Here is a 20705-nt window from a genome sequence, read left to right on the forward strand (position 1 = left end):
TTAGGAATGAACATAAAAATATCCTGAGATGAAGAAAAATTGAGTCTTTGTTGCCATCACACCTGTTCTGAAATAGACACTAAAGGCAGTTCTTCAGGTGGAAGGGAGGTGATGCCACAGGGAAACTTGGAGCGTCAGGAGTGAAGGATGAATGACAGAAATGAGAACTATCTGGGTAAATAGACTGTTCACTTTCTCTTGAGTTATCTGAAATATGATTGACAGTTGAAAGCAAAAACCATGGAATTGGTAGAGGAAGTTTTCAGTGTAGATCTATTATATGAGTTATAAAGGAAGGAGGGTAAAGAGACTTCTTTTTTTTTTTTTTTAATTTTATTTTATTTTTAAACTTTACATAACTGTATTAGTTTTGCCAAATATCAAAATGAATCCACCACAGGTATACATGTGTTCCCCATCCTGAACCCTCCTCCCTCCTCCCTCCCCATTCCATCCCTCTGGGTCGTCCCAGTGCACCAGACCCAAGTATCCAGTATCGTGCATCGAACCTGGACTGGCAGCTCATTTCATACATGATATTTTACATGTTTCAATGCCATTCTCCCAAATCTTCCCACCCTCTCCCTCTCCCACAGAGTCCATAAGACTGTTCTATACATCAGTGTCTCTTTTGCTGTCTCGTACACAGGGTTATTGTTACCATCTTTCTAAATTCCATATATATGCGTTAGTATACTGTATTGGTGTTTTTCTTTCTGGCTTAAGAGACTTCTATGGTGGTGAGATTTCTACATTCGATTTAAGGTGGTAAATAAAGTATTTCTTCTTATTGTCTTCTAAGTAGACAATAAAAAGTTAAGTATGTATATTGCAATCACAAAAAAATTTATCTAAGAATACAGTAAAAATACAAGAAATAAACTAAAATGAAATACAAAAAACAGTTTAACCAAGGAAAGAAGGAAAGGGGAGACAGATGAACACAAAAACAGAGCAAACAAAAAATAAAATAATTAAACAACAGAACTAGGTCCAAACATATCAATAATAACATTAAATCGAAATGGGCTAAACATACCAATTAGTGAAATGATCAAAATGGATTTAAAAAGATACAACAATATGCTGTATATAATTATGATATAGATAGGTTAAAAGATTGAAATATGTGTACTAAAAACCACTGAACAATATTCTTTAAATGGGTAACTATATGATATGTGAAATATATTTCAATAAAGCTCTTAAAAATATTGAGATATACCATGGAAACACCAATCAAAAGAAAGCTGGAGTGGCTATATTAATATCAAAATGGGCTTCAAAGCAAAGCAAATTACTAGGGATAAAGAGGCAACATTACATGACAATAAAGAGGCCAGTTCACCAGGAGGACACAGAAATCCTAAATGTGCATGCATATGATAACAGGACTCCAAAATGCATGAAGGAAAAATTGATCAAACTGAAAGGAGAAATGGAAACTCCAAACGGAAATTTGGAAACTTCAGCTTTCCTCTCTCAGTAATTAATAGAGCAGATAAATAGAAAATGGCAAGGATATAGAAGAACTGAGCCATAAATCAGCTGGATTTAATTGAGGTTTATAGACCATTCCATCAAAATCCAGCTGAAAATAGTCTTTCCAAGTGTGCAAAGAATCTCCACTAAGAAAGACTGTATCTTGGGTCATAAAACAAGTCTTAACAAATGTATATTGAAATCATACCAAGTATGTTATTTGATTAAAATGAAATTAAACTAGAAATTTATAGCAGAACAATAACTGGAAAATCTCTAAAACTTGGAACTTAACACACTTTTAAATAACTCGTGGGTCAAAAAGAAAGTCTCGTGGGAAATTAGAAAATATTCTGAGCTGAACGAAAATAAAACATACCAAAATTTGTGAAATGCAGTTTAAGCATTGCTTAGAGGAAAATTGATAGTATTAAATGATTATATTTTTTAAAATCTCAAATATCTAAGTGTTCACCTTCAGAAACTAAAATAAGAGAAATATAAACCTAAAGCAAGCAGAAGGAAGGAAATAATGAAGAGCAGAATTTAGTGAAATGGTAAACAGAATAGAGAAAGATCAGTGTAACAAAAACTTGCTCTTTGAAAAAATGAATAAAATTGATCAAACTTTAGGTAGACTGACTAGGAAAACATGTATTACCAGTATGAGGAATGAAAGATGAATTATCACAATAGACCTCACATGCATTAAAATGGTAATAAGGTAATAATAATACAAACAATTCTACAGAATAGACAACTTAGATGAAATGAATGAAATCCATGAAAGTCACACACTATGAAAAACTCATCCAAGAAGAAAGAGGTAACATGAATAGTCCTATATTTATTAAAGAAACTGAATTTATAGTTGAATGCCATCTGAAAAATAAACTCCAGAACCAGATTTCACTGGCAAATTCTACCACGTGTTTAAAGAAGGCATTGAACTGATCTTTTCACATATGCTCTCTTCCAGAAAACATATGAAAGGGGAATACTTCCCAACTCATTTTTTAAACAACCAATATGCTATGTTCTTTATTATTAGTAATTAACTAATTTTTGGCTGTGCTGGGTCTTCATTGCTGCACAACCTTTTCTCTAGCTGCAAAGGGCACGGGCTGCTCTCTAGTTACAGGGTACGGGCTACTTATTGGAGTGGCTTCTCTTGCCGAGACAGGCTCCAGAGCATGCAGGCTTCAGTAGCTGCGGCTCCAGGGCTCTCGAGCACAGGCTCAGTAGTTGTGCAGTATGAGCTTAGTTGCCCGTGGCATGTGGGATCTTCCCAGACCAAGGATTGAACCCATGTTTCCTGCACTGGCAGGCAGATGCTTTACCACTGAGCCACAAGGGAAGCCCCAAACTCAATTTTTGAGACTAACTTTATTTTGATGCCAAAACCAGACAAAGACAATACAAGAAAAAGAAAACTACAGATCAGTGTCCCTCATGAACATAGATACAGAAATCCTCGACAAAATGTTTCCTAATTGAATCCAGCAATATGTAAAAAACAAGTGGGTCTTATCTCAGGAATGCAAGGCATTGAAGATCAATCAATGTAATTTACTATATTGACAGTCCAAAGATGAAAAACCACATGAGCCTGTCATTCAGAAAAAACATTTAATTAAATTCAACATCCAGTCATGGACATCCATAAAGTACTTTGATAACATCCACAAAAGCTCTCATAAACTAGGCACAGGGGACTTCCTTAAACTGATAAAGGGCATATACAACACAACCTGTATCATACCCAGTGGTAAAGACTGAATGCTTACCCTCTAGCATCAGGAGCAAGACAAGAATATTCGTTCTCATCATTCCTATTTAACCTTGTCCTGAAACTCCTAGTCAGTACCTTAAGTCAAAACAAGCAAACAGAAGGCATACAGGTTGGAAAGGAAGAAATAAAGCTATTATATTGGCAGATGACATTTCTATGCAGAAAATCCCAAGGAATCTACAAAAACATCTAGTGCTTGTAAGAGATTTTAGCAGTGCTGCAGGATACAAGATCAGCCCACAAAAAATCAATCATATTTTTACATACCAGCAGTGAACAATTGGAAACTGACATTTAAAAAACCGTACTTACAACAGTACCCCCAAAATGAAATAATTAGGTATAAATCTTACAAAATACTTGCAGGGTCTGTGTTGAGACTGCCCCCTTTTAAGGGACTTTCCTGGAAGTCTTGTGCAACATCTGCCCTCACGTGACATTGACTGTCACACGGGTACCCATGGCAAGGGTGCAAGGGAAGCTGGGAAATGCTCCACAAGGACTTCATTAATTTTCAATGTTAGGATCCTGAGGGGGTTCCAAGACCACATAGGCAGAGGCTGGCAGCTTCCTCTGGGTTCTTTTGGGAATGTTGTCTATCTCAGAGTAGATAAGAGCCATCCCTAGGAAGGACATTTTTTAGATATCTGGCTGAATGGACATGGAGAGCAGCTTCCAGTAACAGAGCTGAGGGCATGAATGTCAGATGGGCAATCAGGGGAGAGAAGAAAGAGCTGCCTGGAGGAGGAGTCACTGAGGCCTCGCAGCAGTAAGTGCTGGCTGGGCCAGGGCCCCCAGTCAGCGCCCACTAAGTCCATCGTCACAACCCCTCCTAAGGAAAATGTCCTGTGCCCCCAGGTAACCTCATTCTGTCCTGGGTTACCTTGTGCCACCCTTTGCCCTGGTCTCAGCTGATTGGACTCAAGCTTGGCACCTAACCCAGGAGCAGCCAGTTCACAGGAGGGTCAACCATCCATGTCTTGCTCAAAAAATTGTCGAGCCATTCAGATTCCCTGGTTCAACTGAACGGAAAGAACTTGCAGGTGGGAGCAGAACAAAGACATAGACGCTGGGGCACTGGGGGCCAGGTCTTGTCCTGGATCCCTGTGGTCTCTCAGCAGTTTGGACCGGGGCACTCCAACTCAGATCTTCATGAACTTCCCTCCCGGCTCCTGGTACAGTCATCCCCACCACCAACCCTCTCCTTCAGAGCTGGAGGGCCTCAGCTGCTTGCAACAAACATACCAGCCCTCAGTTGTTTTAAATCAAGGTCCTCAAGCACTTCCTATAGAAATTCAGTAGATTTCAATAATAGAATCAAAGTCGAGCTTTTGAGAGTTGGTTCTGGGGAGCGCGAAATATCTGACTTTGTTGTAAATATTCTTGCACATTCATTTAAAAAGTTCAGCATCAAAGACAGAATTCTTTGTGCTTGCAAGGATGAATATAAATTTTAGTAGAACACAGCAGCATGGTAAAAACAATATTCATATCCAATTAGGAAATTCATGGAGCAGAAATGAACTTGGAATCGGTGTGGTGCAAATATAATTGAAAATTGGGATAAAACAAGCTGTGATGGAATATCAATTGAAGTGGAAACTGTAGTCATTTGTATGTACATATGCATACATAAAGAGTAATTACACTACAATACTTTTTTGGCATGGGTGTTTAATATAAGACATATTTCAATCTGATCACAGGGCCAGGACTAGGAAAGGAGAGGTACAAAGTTTAAGGGGGGTTTCCCAGGTGCCTCTAGCGGTGAAGAACCTGCCTGCCAGTGCATAAGAGACATAAGAGAGGCGGCTTCAACCCCTGGGTCAGGAAGATCCCCAGGAGGAGGGCATGGCAACCCACTCCAGTATTCTTGCCTGGAGAATCCCATGGACAGAAGAGCCTGGCGGGTTACGGTCCACAGGGTTACCAACAAAGAGTTGGACACGACTGAAGTGACTGAAGCACAGAACAAAGTTTAAGGGGTAGCAAAAAACTCAATAATCGAGACAAATAGCACTTTTCTACATGTATTTTACAAATAAAAATTAATGCAAAAACCATGATAAGCAAAATATCCAAATTTTACAGATAGGATCTGTATTATCAATTTTCTTTCTGCCTCAGGTTCCCGCATTACTTGGCAGAGCCTTGCAAAGCAGTTTGTTTTCTCATTTGCTGCCTGTCATCAGTCAAATTTTTCAACTGTTTGAGCCTTTGAAGAATTACTTTGTAAATCATTTTAAGTGTTTACAATGGAATTGCACATTTTGTAAATGAATCCTTTAAATTTTGTTCAAAAGCAATTGAAAACCTTTAGTCAGAGTGTTCAACAAGCCTGCCAAAATAAACTTTAACTTTTATCAAATTTAAGGTACTGTAAGCAAAACTTTCATCAAATTTCAGTTATTTCACACTGGAAAACATTTTCACATATCTCTCAAAAGCAAGGGAGTTGCTGAACAAATTAAGTAACTAGAGCATGAATGGTGGCCAAGATTTAATTTAGAGATTCTCAAATTTTTCTTTAGAATGCCTTCATTTGTGGGAAGACTCTTTTGATGGATTTCCTACTTAAATTGAGAAAATTTATATTTTGTACTTGGATTGAAGAGAAGACAGAAGTTTATGGTTTTGCAGCATTTATAACTGGCAAAATAGTAAGAATTATCAAGTCAACTTATATGAGAGTTTTATCTTTGCATAACATTTGTTAAATGTATTCTAAATGGAAATACACTATCTGTGAAAATGTTGGGGCTGAAATAGTTAATCATTCCCACCTAAATAAATTAGAATTGAAAATATCCTCCATTTAGCAGAATCTTCTCTAAGCTTATCAGGTACCTCTGCAGAAAAAAAAAAAACAACCAACCAACCATATTCTTATTAAGAATATTGTAATTTATAGAGAAAAGAGGCCATGAAGTGTGTTAACAACTTCTTTTTTTACAGTTCTTAACCACTGGACCATCAGGGAAGTCCCAGGGAATCCCAGTTTTGAAAGTACATGATGCGATCAGGAGGGCAGATGGATCAGCACTTTGTAAAACCCCAAACCCAGCTAAACTAGGATGGGGGAGACTCGTGGTATCCAGAATTGTGACCGAATGATTCCCCGTGAATTCAGACAATGAACCTGCCGTTGGTTTGCTGCAGGAACCCTTCAAGGAACAATTGAACAGAGTGACTGCTGAGGGTGGGCTGGGGCCACCCTCCCACCCGGGCCATCCACTGCCCAGCTCCCCAGCACGGGGCTCCCCAACCCTCCAGTCTTCCCTGGCCTCAGCTGGGAGGGAAAGGTGACCTTGCTGGCTGCAGCTAGGCTGCAGAGGGAGGCTTTGAGGGGACAGTGGCAGGTGGCAGCTGCATCCTTGACTGTGCTGGAGCGCTGTGTGCACGGAGGAGCCTCAGTTACCAAGTGCCCAGCTCCACAGGCTCTGCACACACCCACACATGCACACCCCTCCTCCCTAAACGTGCTTCCACGCGTGGTAGGAAGAATAACAGCCCCCAATGATGTCCGCATCCCCACTGCAGAACCTGTGAGTACCTTACTTACCTGGCAGAAAGGGACTCTGGATATGTGGTTAGGGATCTTGAGATGGGAAGGTGGTCCTACGTTACCCAAATGGACCTAACATAGCCACAGGGTCCTTATAGAGGAAAGAAGGAGGCAGGAGAGAGGTTTTTCGGTTGGCTTTGGAGATGGAGGAAGAGGCTGCAAGCCAAAGAGGGCAGGCATTTCCATTCTGGAAAATGGGAAGGACAAGGAAGCAGATTCTCTTCTAGCATTCTTCAAAGGACAGAGCCCTAACAACCCATCATGGACTTCTGACCTCCAAGACTATAGAATAAGTAGTTTGTTAGTGGTTTAAGCCACTGGGGTATAAACCATTAACTGTTTTAATAAACCTTTTATAGTCAGCATCCAGATCAGGAAACAGAATTTTACCAGCTCCCCCAGAACATCAGTCATTCACAAATCACCTTCCTGATTTTTGACTCATCCACATACCACTACATGCCACCTCTGGAGTTTTCCTTACAATTGTTAACATTTTTCTTTAAATATTTACACTCCTTAAATATTTAAATATTTACTTAATGAAATCTATCTGAAAAGAAACTTTCTATCGCTTTGTGGAGTGTTAAAACTATTATAATGACCCAGTATTTATGGCAAGAATTTTATTTGAAAGCCAGTATAAAAATAATTGTTACCCACTTCCAGCTAGACCCTTCTACCTGCTGGAGGCTCTGGACCCGATGGCTGCTCCCTCTGTGTTAAAAACAGTGGTTTATCAGAAGAATTTGAGAGGTGCTGAGAACTGATGCACACCAAGCCCAGGCTTTCACTTATATCTAGTCATAAAGATTGAAAGAAACTAGCTAATACCATTTAATGACAAGTCTGCGTCTGCTCCCTCACTTATGTCCCAGGTCACCAGCATTTACCTCCACTTCATAAAAGAGCAGAGGGCTTGTTTCTGACTCCTCTCAAAGTGACCTGCAACTCACTGGCTGTGCAAGCCCAGGTGAGTGACTTAGCTTGTCTAGGCCCTAGTTTCTTTACCAGCAAAGAGTGAAAACACAGCTGATTCTTGTTATTCGGGGTAGTCATGTTCTGTAAAGTAGCTTGGAACACTGAGTTAGTGTGTGTGTGTGTGTGTGTGTGTGTGTGTGTGTGTGCTCAGTTGCTTAGTTGTATCTGACTCTTTGCAACCCTTGGACCGTAGGCTGCCGGGCTCCTCTGTCCATGAGATTTTCCAGGCAAAAATACTGGAGCAGGTTGCCAATTCCCTTCTCCAGGGGATCTTCCTGACCCAGGGATTGAACCTGCATCTCCTGCATTGGGAGATGGATTCTTTACCACTGAGTCACCTGGGAAGCCTTTTGTGAGCCTCTGATCACATTTTTTGCAATTGATCAAACTTAACCTTGTTTTATATGTATTTCTGCTCAGATACATTGCTTGATATATATTGTTCATTCAAAATGGACGCAGCTGCTCTAACACACCTGTTTTCTCTGTAATGCACATCACAACTTTCTTGCAGTTAGAGAGCACTTGAGCACGATGTTTGGGGCCATTTGAAAGAGCAAAATCACTCACAAAAAGCACAAAATTGTGAAGAGCCCTGCACTAGATGGATCACGGAAAGGACATGTTAACAGTGTGAGCTGAAACAGGAGGGTGGAGCATCGGTCGGCTTGCTGGACTTCAGCTGGGAATTTGCATGTGGGCCCACTCTTTGAATGTCCACCAGCAACCTTGAAGGCATGGTAAGCATTGATGGGGGTTATACATTTCTTTTTTCCCCCTCTTTTATTTTGTAAATATTTATTTTTATTTTTTAATTGAGGGATAATTGCTTATACAATTTTGTTTTTTTCTGTCAAACCTCAACATGAATCAGCCATAGGTATACATATATTGCCTCCCTTTTGAACCTCCCTTGCATTTCCCTCCCCATCCCACCCCTCTAGGTTGATACAGAGCTCTTGTTTGGGTTTCTGGAGACATACGGCAAATTCCTGTTGGCTATCTATTTTACATATGGGAATGTAAGTTTCCATGTTAGTCTCTCCATACATCTCACCCTCTCCTCCCCTCTCCCTGTGTCTATTCTCTATGTCTGTTTCTCCACTGCTGCTGCTGCTAAGTCACTTCAGTCGTGTCCGACTCTGTGCGACCCCATAGATGGCAGCCCACCAGGCTCTGCCGTCCCTGGGATTCTCCAGGCAAGAACACTGGAGTGGGTCCTGCCAATAAATTCTTCAGTACCATGTATGCGCACTAGTATATGATATTTATCTTTCTCTTTCTGACTTACTTCACTCTGTATAATAGGCTCTAGGTTCATCCACCTCATTAGAATTGACTCAAACGTGTTCCTTTTTTATGGCTGTGTAATATTCCATTGTGTATATGTACCACAGCTTCTTTATCCATTCTCTGTTGATGGAGATCTAGGTTGCTTCCATGTTCTAGCTATTGTAAATAGTGCTGCAATGAATAATGGGATACATTTGTCTTTTCAATTTTGGTTTCCTCAGCATATATGCCTAGGAGTGTGGTTGCTGGGTCATATGGTGCTTTTATTCCTAGTTTTTTAAGGAATCTCCATACTGTTTTCCATTGTAGCTGTATCAATTTACATTCCCACCAACAGTGCGGGAGTGGTCCCTTTTCTCCACACTACAAAGTACATTTCATTGAGCAGGAGCTTTGGCAAATTCATGATCCATGAGCAAAAAGGATGGAGGGCAGCACCACCTGCCCTGGATCATCACGAGTGTTAACAAGGTGACAGGCCTCCAGCAGCTTCCGCATGGTGGGTCCTCACCCAGGGAATCTTAAAGCTTGTTGTTTGTTGCACACTGGTCCTGTGGCTTTAGCGCCTCAGACTCAGGGCAGGGAGGTACCTGCTTTCACAGTGGGGCTTCTCTGAGGCCAGGTGACAAGATGCCCAGGGAAGCCCTGCACTGAGCTGGCACTGCAAGGCTTTGTTGGATTTTCCTGTCATACTGTTAGTTCAGCCTGAGCAGCCCATGGGTATGCCTGCTCTTGTGCTGGGGTGGCCGAGGATAGCCAGCGAGAGGGATGAGCTGGACCCCAAGAGTGAGGGCCTCCATAAATTTTGTGCTCTGGACATCTCGCCCCTCAACCTGGTACTGGCCATGGCACCTACCTGGAAGGGTTTTCTGGAAAAGCTGGTTGAGGCCAGGTGGTGGAGGAAAGCTGGGTTTGCAGATGAGTTTTATGTTCAGGGTGATAGGGAACTATGGAGGTTTGTGGAGCGGGCCCATGATGGGGATGAAATGCATTTTCTGAAGGTATAGCATTTCTGAATAGGATTCAGAAATAGCATTTCTGAAGGCGGTAGCATGGAGGAGGGGGGCTGGAGACAAGGGTCGAGGAGCCTGCTTAGTGGGAGGGAAAGGCCGAGGGAAGGCAGCTGCTGAGGTCTCCTGTGTCTTTCGAAGCCTCATATTTTTCCCTGGAATGGTGGCTTCCGGGAGCCCCCTGACGAGGGTGGGATCAATGAATGCCGTGAGCCTGCTTGTCTCCCTGGGGCTTCATCTGCTAAAGCCGCCAAGCATGCAGACCTCCCCGGAGCTTGACAGTCATTCGTGTTTGCTGAATTTTTCATTAAGAAAAATGGTCACCGAAGAGTGGCGGGTGAGTGAAGTTTCACCAGCACTCCTTGGGGTGCGAACCAGCCAAACCCAGTGGGGGTGCTTCCCTCCACAGTCTCCCACTGCAGGTGTGCGCTGGCCACACGTGTGCATGTGTGCATAGCACCCCTGAGGGCACATATGTATGTGCACACCTGTCAACACTGGCAGATGGATTGATTCTAAGTGTGTAACACACATAGAAATACTGTGCACCACACCCACAGGCTGACATGACCCAGCGCATCTCGGCTTCAGAGCCTGAAACTTACCAGGGAGTTATTAATCTTCCCAAGCCTCAATTTTCTCATCTGTAAAATGGAGATAAAAGTAGAGCCTCTCTCAGATATCTGGTGGGGCTTCCCAGGGGGTGCTAGTGGTAAAGAACCTACCTGCTAATGTAGGAGATATAAGGGACTCCGGTTTGATCCCTGGGTTGGGAAGATCCCCTGGAGCAGGAAATGGTAACCCACTCCAGTATTCTTGCCTGGAGAATCCCATGGACAGAGGAGCCTGGTGGGCTACAGTCCATGGGGTTGCAAAGAGTCAGACACGACTGAAGCTACTTAGCACCCACGCATGCACAGATATCTGCTACAAGGTTTGAGGGGGTTATCCACGTACAGCGTTAAGCATGGTGCCTGGCCCATGATACGTGTGCCATCGGTGGCAACTGTTAGCATTTCTCATTATGCTGGTGAGGACTCCTACACTTTTATAACCTCTGCCTGGGGAAGGACTTAATGGGAGGACCTGTGGTTATCTTAGCAGCTTTTGATCACCTTTTTAAAAATATTACTTTGAAAAATTATTTATTTGTTTTTGGCTGTGCTGGGTCTTCATTGCTCCTTTGCTGAGCTTTCCCTGGTTGCAGTGCACGGGCTTCTCATTGCAGTGGCTTCTGTTTTTGCAGAGCACAGGCTCTAGGCCCACAGGCTCAGTAGTTGTGGCACACAGGCTAGTTGCTCCATGGCATGTGGGATTTTCTCAGACCGGGGACTGAACCCGTGTTCCCTGTGTTGGCGGGCAGATTCCTATCCACTTGACCACTTACTTTTAAACTGTGCACAGTAGACTGTCAGTTTCTCACTTTGGAAATAGTAGATCTCTCATGTTAGGGGGATGAGAATAAACTTTCATTATAAAATCCTACAGAGAGAGGAGAAGGAAGCAGGGCTGAAAGATGAAGGGGAAGCCCAGTGGGGGGGGCCGCGACTGGTTGCAGCCCATCCTAAGGCCAGCTGCAGCTCCATGGGCCCCTCTTAAACTGTGTTCATGGCCTTCCAGCAGATTCCATTTCCTGATTAAGTAGCTTTAGTTGGATTCTGTTACCTGTAGCCTCTAGTCAAAGCTATGGTTTTTCCAGTGATCATGTATGGATGTGAGAGTTGGACCATAAAGAAAGCTAAGTGCTGAAGAATTGGTGCTTCTGAACTGTGGTATTGGAAAGATTCTTGAGAGTCCCTTGGACTGCAAGGAGATCCAACCAGTATCAGTCCTGAATATTCATTGGAAGGACTGATACTGATGCTGAAACTCCAATACTTTGGCCACCTGATGCTAAGAACTAACTTATTTGAAAAGATCCTGATGCTGGGAAAGATTGAAGGCAGGAGAAGGGGATAACAGAGGATGAGATGGTTGGATGGCATCACCGACTCGATGGACATGAGTTTGAGTAAGCTCTGGGAGTTGGTGATGGACAGAGAGGCCTGGCATGCTGCGGACCATGGGGTTACAAAGAGTCAGACACGACTGAGCAACTGAACTGACTGACCTGTAGCCAAAAGACGTGGCTCCTCCCTTCTCACAGCGCAACCCAGTGTGCAGAGATAGGAGGTGAGCAAGAAACAGCTGCCCTTCTGGAAGTGCTGGGGTGAGGGACTTGGAGCCTTGCTTGGCTGGGGATGGGGTGGGAAGGGGTTTCTCCATAGAAATGTCCTCTGACGTGAGCAAGGGAGGAGGAGATGGCAGTCATAGTAGGGGACACAGCTCGTCAGATACCCGAAAGGGAGCCCGGCACCGTCTATACAGAACATCATATCTGTGTCTTTATCTGGATCACAAACATTAATAGTCCCTGCTGCCTCTCCCCTCCCGTGTTTGTGGTGGAAACAGTGATGTTGTCTCATTTCTAGGGGCAGAGCCCAAGGTTAAGACAGCCCTGCTGTTCCTTCTAGTAGATTCCTGGAGTACACAGAACCTGGCTGAGGTGATGCTGAAGCAGCCGTCTGAGGCTGTGGAGAGAGGGGAGGAGGGGCCACCTGTGTCCTCTCAGAGGTGATGAGGACAAGGTCAGCTGGCTCTGGAGGCAACCGAAGGCTTCCCAAATGGGAGTGGGGTGGCGAAAGCACGGAGGGGAGGACTGGAGCTGGCAGAGGGAGCTGGAACTGCAGTACATGAGAGGGAGGCTCTGGGAGAGCCCTTCTGGGCACTGAGGGCCTCTAGTGAGGACGCGAGGATGGCACTTGGCCTGGGGGAGCTGTGGTGGTCTCCTGCATGAACACGGTGACCCACCCCAAGGCGGCACGCCTGACCCTAATTTAAAATTGTTAATCGCTCAGTCGTGTCCTACTCTTTGCAACCCCATGGACTGTAGCCCGCCAGGCTCCTCTGTTCATGGGATTTCCCAGGCAAGAATTCTGTAGTGGGTTGCCATTCCCTTCTCCAGGGGATCTTCCTGACCCAGGGATCCAACCTGGGTCTCCCACATTACAGGCAGATTCTTTACCGTCCGAGCCATCAAAAATATGTATATCTGTGTCTTAGACGGAAAGAGGGAGAAGGTGAGTGATGGCTTTGTGTACCAAGTGCGTAGCACCATCTCCTTTCATTCTTTCAGCCATCCTGTGAGGTAAGTATGCTTGTCCTCATTTTTCAGATGAAGGACCAAGACTCAGGCAGGTGATGCCACCTGCTGAGGTCACAGTTAGTGACCACAGAGCTGCCATGTTCTTACTGAGCAGGGGCTCGCGTGCCTGAGCTGCAGAAAGCTGAACTCTGACCGCAGGTGCTTGCAGCGAAGTGGTTTATTTGCAGGGCGCCAAGCCAGGAGAATGGGCCGCTCATGCTCTGAAGACCCAAACTCCTCCATGGCTTCCAGGCTAGGGTTTTTAAAGACGGTGTGAGGGGTGGGGGTCTTAGGATGCATGATCAGCACGTGGGCCTTCTTCTGATTGGTTGGGGTGAGGTTACAGGGTGAGGTTATGGGAATCACAGCCTACTGGTTCCAACCAGTCTAGGGTCCAGGGCTTGTGGTCAGCATGAAGTTACCATCCTCCACCTGGGTGGGGGTCTTAGTTTCTATAGAACACAGATATGCATCAGATTGTTGTCTATATCCCTTCAGGAGGAGCTAGGGGGCCTGTGATTCTGTTGTCCTAATAGTTACTCCTTGAGTCTGCTCTTTGGAACTCAGGAAAGCCTAAGAGACTAAAGTCTAATTCTACAAACATGAAGTGGGACACGGAGGGGGCTTTTGAACCCAGGAGGGCCCTGAAGGGTGCTGCTCAGGTTTCAGTCCCCTCTTCTCTTTGATATTCTTCAATCCTGAAGGGGTAGGAAAAGAAAGAGAATAAAGTTTTGGATGGAGAGATTAATCAAAGGTTCAAAGTTACAGTAAAACCACTCCAGTCCCACCCTCATCTTGCCAGCAAACCTGCTGAAACTCAGCCTGTGCTGCAGAGAGGAGCCTGTGCCCCGAGCAGCCAGGAGAAGCCTGTTAAATACTTACGCACCTTCTTTATGAGCTCAGCATCCTGGCTCCAGCCCCATAGTATTATTATCCTCACGATTCCCCACTCCTTTCCCAGACCCTGTTCACTCTTTGTTTACACATACTTCTAGTAAGTGGAGTGGTGGAAAGAGCAGAGATCAGTCAGAAGTCTTAAGGCAAGTCTGTTAGCATCTCTCTGCCTCTCTTCCCACATCTGGAAAATTGAGATAAAAATATTGCTTCAGCACTGTGGTTTTCCCTCCGGTTAGAGGATCATAAAGGTCGTGGCATCCTTTACAGGACATTTTTACATGCTCAATTCCATAATACAAAGGCACATCTGTGGAAGAAAATATAACTATATATCATGTCTGCAGGATAGTATATCTTTTTTAAAAGAGACATTGAACTTAAAATCAAGAAACCGTTTCTCTCTTTTTAAATTAGTATAGTTGCCTTACACTGCTGTGTTAGTTTCTGTTGTATATTGAAGTGAGTCGACCGTATGTATACATACACTCCTGCGTCTTGGACTTCCCTCCCACCACCCCATCCCACCCGTCCAGGTCACCACAGAGCCCTGATCTGAGCTCCCTGTGCCATCAGCAGGCTCTCATTAGCTATTTATTATAAGCCTGGCAGTAGTAAAATGCCTACCTTTGAATTATTTTCTTGTGCCCTGGGAAAGTCTCACTATATGATGTTTTAGACAGGACCCTTGGGTCCAGCTCATCCCACAGGTGCCTGTTTGAGAACCACTGGGGTAGATGGGGACTTCCCTGGTGATCCATTATCTAAGACTCCGTGCTTCCAGTGCAGGGATCTGGGGTTTAATCCCTGGTCAGGGAACTCGATCTCGTGTGTTGCGACTAAGGTCTGGTGCAGTCAAATAAATAAATAAAAATATTGGAGTTCCCAGGTGGCACAGTGGTAAAGAATCTGCCTGCCAATTCAGAAGATGCGAGTTCGATCCCTGGGTCAGGAAGATCCCCTGGAGGAGGAAATGGCAACCCACTCCAGTGTTCTTGGCTGGGAAATCCCATGGATAAAGGAGCCTGGGGGGCTACCGTCCACAGTGTCGCAGAGTCGGACACGACTGACTGAGCATGCTTGCATGAGCTGGAGATGGGAGACTAGTTCGCGCCTGTCCAGTCGCCTTGCTGTGTGACTTTGGACAAGTCACTCACCTGTTCTGGGCTTCTGTTTCTCCTGGATGCAATAAGGGGGTGAGGGTACACTAGAGACCATCTGAGGTCCTTTCCAGTTCCCGCCTTCAAGGATGGCATCGGTTCCTCCATCTCAGTGTCACGTTCAGGATCCCACCATCCAGGGGCAGATGTGAACCCATCTTTTCCTCCAGTTCCCCATCTGTGCATCTGTTCTGCCCTGTGGGAAACCATACAAGAGGGTCTTGGGCCAAGGAAAGACTGCTCCTTCCCCTCAACGGAGACCCCATCTTCCCAGTCCAGAGCCTTAAGCCCCCAAACAATTGTCTGAAGGGGATCCAAGCTATTAAAGTAATTTACATAGTAATTAACAAGGTTCCATTTGCTGATTCCTGGAGCCAGAACGCTCTGCCTCCATTTCCCTTTAGGGGTCCATGGTCCCGGGCTGGGACTAAGGTTTGCTGGGGTTTGACTGGTGGAGCGGTGAGGGGAAGAATTTTCCATGCTCACGTGTCTCAGCTCCACGCCCAGGGAAGAGGAACAATGATGGTGCAAGAGCCCCAGCTGGCTGGGTAATGAGGTCTGGGGCGAAGGGATGCCTCGTGAGCACGTAGGGCCTGAAACCCCAGAAAGAAAGGCAACCACAAGTCTCCTAGCCATGTGTCTGCTCTGCAGCCCAGGACCTAACCCCTCTCAGAGCTCCTCTTTCAAGATGACACAAAATTTCTCATGTCCTTCTGGGCCTCCTGACAACAAATTTTATGTGTGACCACAGCAAGGTGCAAAACTTCCCTGGTTACCCTTTGAGCCTCTCAGCAACCCTGTGAGGCAGATGTTATCTTCTCCATTGTGGGGATGAAGACACCTATGCCCAGAGAGGTGAGGTAACTTGTCCAGAGTCACACAGCCTGAAATAGCAGAGTGGGATGAGAACCTGGGTCCTCAGACATAATCCAGCTCCTGCAACTTGGCCAGTGGTTTCAAAACAACTCTGTGGAGCCCTGGAGGACTCTCAGAATGGTTTGCCTCAGGATAAGGGGTCGCTGGGAGGACTGGCAACTCTACCCATGTGTTCCCCCAGTTCAACTGGGACAATATTTACATGTTGGACATCTAGATGGGATTTTGTTTGGATTCCACAGCTAGAAAAGCTTTGAAAACCACCGCACTTCTAGAAAATTGTCCCAGGAAGGCACCTATCACAGGGCCACTCTCTTGAACACCTCTTGCCATGGAGCTGTGTGATGTGGCAGAATGGCTCTCTGAGGTTCTGGTGTGGGGCCCCAGACTCCTGGTCCTGGTCTCTCCTGCAGGTTAAGCCCAGGACCCACTGCCTGCCCAGCCCCTCATGCTCCCTCCTCCTCCCACCCGGCCTGACTGGCCTCTCTCACCAACCCCCGACCCCCAGCAACCTTCTCCCTGCTCTATAAGAGCTTCTCTTTGGCTTCAATGTGTCTATGGCTAACCAAGGAAAGAGACATCAAAGATGGGGAAGGACAATGGTTCTGGGGTTTCTACCTGTTTCAAATGATTTTCCTACACTTGTCACTCAGCAAACATTCTAGAGCCATGAAAGCCAGCATCTGAGGATAAAAAAAGGTACATGAGGGGACTTCCCTCGTGGCCCAGTAGTTGAGACTCCACGCTCCCAATGTAGGGGGCCTGGGTTTGATCCCTGGTCAGGGAACTTAGCCTGCACATTGCAACTAAGACCCAGGGCAGCCCAATAAATTTTTTAAAAAGGTACGAAAGCCCAAATCTGGCCCTCAGAGAGCTATGGGGAAGACACAGTACAGACTTGTCATAGTGGTTCCCCAGGGACAATGCACTGGAGAGGTGCAGTACTGGAGAGTGTCCCGGACCCCCGTGGAGGGGGTGACTTCTGGTGGGAGAGCGTGGCGGATGTCGAGGAAGAAGAAGCCTGGAGAAGCCTGAGCTCTTTGAAGGTGGAGGAGGAGTTGGCTGTGGGGGAGGGAGGGGAGCACCGTCTCACTAGAGGGGGCGGCACGTGTTGGGGCTCGAGGCAGGCAAACTGAGGGCCTCTTGTATGGTTTCACCTCTGTGTGTGATGCGGAGTGGAGGAGAGGGGCCTGGGGCGATGAGGGGGCCACCTGGTCAAGGTGCCGAGGGAGGGGCCGAGGCCCTCAGGCTGTGGCCCACTCGCTTCTGTAGTTCTGCAGGACCCCTGTGCTCAGGGCTTCCAAGGGGCCACTTAGGGCCGTGGCCACCAGGGAACTCGTAACCCAGGGGCTCCCCACCTTGGTGCCCGACTGCCCCTGGGCCCTGGGCCTGACCTCCTGGGCCTTGCTCCCGGCTAGAGGCGGGGCCAGTGGGATGTGTCACGGCTGCTCTCCTGAGACCTGGGGACAAAGCAGGAAGGTCATCGCTAGGGAGACAGCGGCTCCCCTTTGTGGGCCTCCATCCCTCCTTCTATGCAATAATGGGGTTGTCACGAATAATGGCCAAAGCCCCTTCTGGCCTGGATTCCTCCTTTCAGACAAGGAAAAGTGTTCAGTTTGGCTCCCCCCAAGAACTGGAGCACCAAATGGGATTTGAGTGCAGGTAGTGGGAGGAGGGCACGGTTACCCACTCCAGTATCCATGCCTGGAGAATTCCGTGGACAGAGGAGCCTGGCGGGCTGCAGTCCATGGGTCGCACAGAGTTGGGCACGACTGAGCACACACATGCACACGGGTTATTTGGGAGGTGATCTCAGGAAGCACCAGTGGGGTCATAAGAGGGGGAAGGAAAGGAGAGAACACGGGGTGCTTGATGAGCAGAGGATCCTGTGGGTAGCCAGGGCTCCAGTAACGCACACCTGCAGAGTTGTCCTGGTGAAGGGGATGGGACGTGGGCTCTTTATCCCCCATTCCTGTCTCTTGTAGAGGGCTGCTCCTGCATTCCTGGCACTTCTGACCTGCCCCACCCGTGGGTGCCGCATCCTTCTGCAGCCAGAGGGGGCCTTCAGGCAGGGAGTGGCAGAGGCTGCAATAAGAAGCCACTGACATGATGGCCATGGTGCACAGCAGGACAACACACGTGTGGACAGTGTGTTCTGCAGAAACCAAGACCTAAAGGGACTGAAGTGACCTCCTGGATCCCACTGTGAGTTAGGCTGGACTGAGGGTGTTTTCTGCCACACATCCCTCCCTCCACCACCTCCCTGTGGTCAGGTCTGTGACTCATCCTTGCCCCTCCTCCTTTACATGGTTTAATAAGAAGACTTTGGTGGCAGATACAGCAGTACCTTGAAAAACATTGATTGGTTTAAATCTATGAAACTTTGGAGCCCATCTCTGAAAAAGCCCCTCTCAGAAAAAGACCTTCTCTCCGTCTTTGCATCCCCGGCTCTGCACGTGGTAGGTCCTTTGTACACAAAGGATGAGCTGAAGTTTGGGTCATTTGTGTAGAACAGGGTGATGCTTATGTCTTTATGACCCTCAGTTCCCAGTTTGAAAAATAGTCATGGGATGCCAGCATGCTAACATTCTAGGCTCATCGTATTAGATGTTCAGCAGGATGCGTGGCACCTAGGGGCTCAACAGCAGTCTGGACTGCTGAAGAACAGATAGAAAATCACATAAGCTGTTACCCCAAAGGAAGGGGTGGTCACTGTGCGAGCAGGCCAGAAACATCATGAGTAGGACCATCATGAGCCCAAGGATCACGTTTCATGCCCCCCCCCACCCCTGCAGGACACCCCCGCCTCCCCACACCGGCCCAACTGCAAGTCTGAGGTCATGGGTCAGGTTGCCCCCTCCCAGCTGCACATTCTCGCATCCCTGAAGCTCTGAGTCAGGTTTCCCGCCTCCTGCGATTTCACAGCTCCCTGCCGGCCAAGCTGTTTTGCAGACCCAAGTTGGTAATGACAGATTCTTCTCTCCTGGCCCTCCACTGGTGAAACCACGGAAAGTATTTGAAACACGCAGCCCCGGGAATGTGCAAGCTTCCATTCGCTGGGCTTGGCAAGGACCAACAATTTCTCAGCCAGCACTTTTGACTAAGACTTGAACGGCTCAGGTTTCCCAGGAGCTCCTCAGCTCAGTTTTTCAACATTTATACCTTTTTTTTTCTCCCTCCTTCAGCACATTAACCCTAAAGTAGGTTCTGGATCCTCAATCCCTGGAAGCATGGCTCTCTGTTAGAGGCGTGGTTGTGGATGGGCCGCAGGAGAGCTGGCCTCAGCCTGGGAGGGGAATCTCCTGCCCACCAGGGCTGCTTGGGCCTGGACAGCGTGAATCAGAGGATTCTCTGCTGAAAGGGATCCCTGGAGGACTTCCAGATTTTCTGCCTCCAGAGAGATCTGGTTAACCTATTCCAGGCCTCTGTAACTTTGATTTTAAAATATCCTCCCCTGGGGTTGAAGGAAGGAAGAGATGATGGAAAGATCACAGACTGTGGACCTAGATCCACCTACGTGTCAACGGCACATCTTCTCCCTTTGGAGTTTCATCATCTGTAAAATGGCAGTAATAATAACCATCTCAGGTTATTGTGAGGTTTATTTTTAAAATTTATAGATTTTGGCTGTGCTGGGTCTTCGTTGTGGCATGTGGGATCTCTAGGTAGGACGCACAGCCTTAGTTGCCCCTCGGGGTGTGGGATCTTAGTTCCCAGATCAGGGATCAAACCCCAGGCCCCTGCATTGGAAGGCGGATTCTTAACCACTGGACCACCAGGGAAGTCCCTATCATGAGGTTTAAAGGGCAGCACAGGAAAGCACCTAGTGTAATTCTTGCACACAGTGGGTACACAGCACTTTCCTCTCTTCCTTGTTCTTGGTCACTGATTTTACAATCTCATCACGAAGTTGTTTGGTGAATGAATGAAGGTCTTGATCCATCTAAACACCCCCTTCTTCCCTCAAGGCCATGGAACAAGTATTTCTTGAGCATCAGTTCTGTACAAAGAGCAGAACTGGGCCTTGTGGTGACACCCCAATACCTAAGCCCAGTCCCTGTTATAAAGAAATTTCTGGTCTAGGGAGGGAGCTGGCACCACTTGGGAAATGGCAGGTAGATAAAATGCTGTCTACAGGAGAAATAGTCTCAGTGATTTTGCTCACTTGTTTACATATATTCACCCATTCCTGCAACAAGCATTTGCTATAGGAAGAGGGCTGGCCACCCTCGACCCTGGTGGTGGTTCTAAGGGCTTCTAAAGCAAGCTCTTCCCACTCTACCTGCCTGGTTCTATTTGCTGTGATGGGATACTTGAAAGTGCTCTGGAAATCCAAGAGCATACTGTTCCCTCTGCCGAGAACACCCTTCCCAGCTCACCCACCCTGTCCTGAGAAGCCCTCCCTGACTCCCAGAGGCATGTTTATCCGCCGTCTCTGAGCCCCGACCCCCAGCCCTTTAGTCATAAC

At 46.5% G+C, this 20705-nt stretch overlaps 1 long non-coding RNA gene across 5 annotated transcripts in view; it reads left to right on the forward strand.

Annotated features, from left to right (window-relative positions):
* Positions 1 to 20705, forward strand: part of LOC129620927 (uncharacterized) — an 89084-nt gene that overhangs the window by 39603 nt on the left and 28776 nt on the right. For 4 of the 5 annotated variants that reach the window (XR_008698866.1, XR_008698865.1, XR_008698867.1 and 1 more), the window contains 2 exons: positions 7718 to 7812; positions 8335 to 8560. This is a non-coding gene — a long non-coding RNA (uncharacterized LOC129620927). Of the gene's footprint in view, positions 1 to 6692; positions 6820 to 7717; positions 7813 to 8334; positions 8561 to 20705 lie in introns of those variants that run through there. The other variant, XR_008698868.1, reaches the window with a different exon arrangement.

The sequence above is a fragment of the Bubalus kerabau genome, chromosome 10 (assembly GCF_029407905.1).
Source record: "Bubalus kerabau isolate K-KA32 ecotype Philippines breed swamp buffalo chromosome 10, PCC_UOA_SB_1v2, whole genome shotgun sequence".
Classification (NCBI taxonomy): domain Eukaryota; kingdom Metazoa; phylum Chordata; class Mammalia; order Artiodactyla; family Bovidae; genus Bubalus; species Bubalus kerabau.